The sequence below is a fragment of the Cebus imitator genome, unplaced genomic scaffold (assembly GCF_001604975.1).
Source record: "Cebus imitator isolate Cc_AM_T3 unplaced genomic scaffold, Cebus_imitator-1.0 Scaffold19, whole genome shotgun sequence".
NCBI lineage: Eukaryota > Metazoa > Chordata > Mammalia > Primates > Cebidae > Cebus > Cebus imitator.
Genome location: NW_016107334.1, coordinates 2,419,545 through 2,421,619, shown reverse-complemented (window position 1 = coordinate 2,421,619; position 2,075 = coordinate 2,419,545). Strand labels below are relative to the sequence as shown.

Sequence of the window (2,075 nt, the reverse complement as noted above, 5' to 3'; positions counted from 1 at the left end):
ACCCTGTCTCTACTAAAAAAAATAAAAATAAAAAATAAATATTAGCAGGACATGGTGGCACATGCCTCTAGTCACAGCCTCGGGAGGCTGAGGCAGGAGACTCACTTGAACTCAGGAGGTGGAGGTTGCAGTGAGCCGAGATTGCACCACTGCACTCCAGCCTGGGCAACAGAGTAAGACTCCATCTCACAAAAAGAAAAAAAAGGTCAAGGAGGCAAGGCGAGGCTACAGCAAGTCCACGGGTGGATGGTTTATCCTGAGAAACTCACAAAGTGCTCAGGGCCAAGTGAGAATGAAGAGGCACCTGCAGAGCTTCTAATCCAATGCAGTTCTCAGCGTGTGGTTCAGAAACCCCAGGGGTCTGTCTCTGACACCCTTCTGGGGGAGGTCTAGGAGGTCGAGACTATCTTCACAGCAATACTAAGACTGTATGTGCCTTTTTCACTCTTTCCTCATGAGTGGTTTCTACATGCTGTGTGAAGACATCACCCATAGCTAACAGAACACACACCTGTGTATCCTCAGTTTTAATTTTGAATACAGTAAATATCCACAGACATACCCCATTTCAACACAAGGTCTGTGGAGTGTTTCAGTATCTGTAAGAGTCCTGAGAATGAAACGCTTGAGAGCCATTCACTGTTCCAATCAGTCCATTCCCACCCTCCACCCGAGGAACAGAAATCATGGGGCCTTGGACCAGGAGGGGCACAAGAGCTGACTGGACAGGGAAACTTCTACATTCTCAAATGGTGTCTGGGGTAAAGTTTTTGGTTCTTTCTCCCCTAGGTCTAGCCTCAGCAGGGAGGCAGAAAGGTTCTTTCTCTGAGATGACACAGAAGCCAAATTCCCCTCTGCTTGCTCAGACAAGGTTAAAGATCCCTCACTGCCAGAGGCCATTTCCCATTGCCAGATGAGCCATTTATCCCAAGTTGTTTTCTTTTCATCTTTGGCAAACCCCTTCTCTTTGAAAAATTCCGCTTACTCCACTCACAAATAAATATGCCTACAGATCTGCAAAGCTGGAGGGAAAAACCCACAGAGCGGGCCAACTGGGGCTGCCCAGAAGTGGAAAAAAAGTATCACAACTGACAGTCACTTTTCAACCCCAACACTCGGGGCCCATTTTGCATCAAATCCTCCTCAATCATTTGCTCACAAACATGACCACTGGTTCTGGGTCTCAGGCCTGCTGCTGAGAAGCCACCAGGGAACTCTATAGAGCTCCAGAAACCAACCAGCCTCAGCAGGAAGTCAGAGATAAGCGAATTACAATAGCCAGATCTTAGCTCATTTTCCTTTTTCAAAAGCTGGTCTCTGACCCCAGTGCAGGCCCGTGGGACTGGCCTTCTGACCACTGCCTTGAGAACCACTCCTTCCTCATCTTGTCCTTGTTGGGAACTAACAGCCCCAGCCCAGGGCTTGGAAGTGCACATCCCAAGAGGCCTTTGCTTTTAATAATAGCAGTAATAGTAAAAACAATACCTTCTGTTGGCATACACACCAGGGACCAAGATGGTTTTAGAACCTGTAGGCATTATGAACTCATACCTCTGTCCTGAAAAATGCAGGTAATGAGATTCCAAACACGCTCATATGTGGCAGTCACTGCTGTTTGGTTTGCTCACTGGTCCAATTACTTGTTTCTATATTAAGGGTATATGCACATGCTGAAAAGGGAATACAAAGATGAATTCATGTGTCAAACTTCTCATGAGTTCCTACTATGTGCTTGGCCTGGGGACACAAATATGTGGTCCAGAGCAGTAAAGAAGATGGCATAGAATGGGCTGGACGCCGTGGCTCACATCTGTAATCCCAGCACTTTGGGAGGCCAAGGCAGGGGGATCACCTGAGGTCAGGAGCTTGAGACCAGCGTGGCCAACATGGTGAAACCCTGTCTCTACTAACAATACAAGAATTAGCTGGGTGTGGTGGCACAGGCCTGTAGTCCCAGCTATTCGGGAGGCTGAGACAGGAGAATCACTTGAACCCAGGAGGTGGAGGTTGCAGTGGGCTGAAACCACACCACTGCACTCTACATGGGTGACAGAACAAGATCCTGTCTCAAAAAA

The 2,075-nt window shown here is 47.8% G+C and overlaps 1 protein-coding gene across 2 annotated transcripts in view; it reads right to left on the bottom strand.

The window, feature by feature from the left end:
- The window catches only part of SLCO3A1 (solute carrier organic anion transporter family member 3A1), a 330,506-nt gene that overhangs the window by 220,727 nt on the left and 107,704 nt on the right, over nt 1-2,075 (bottom strand). The window lies entirely within an intron of this gene.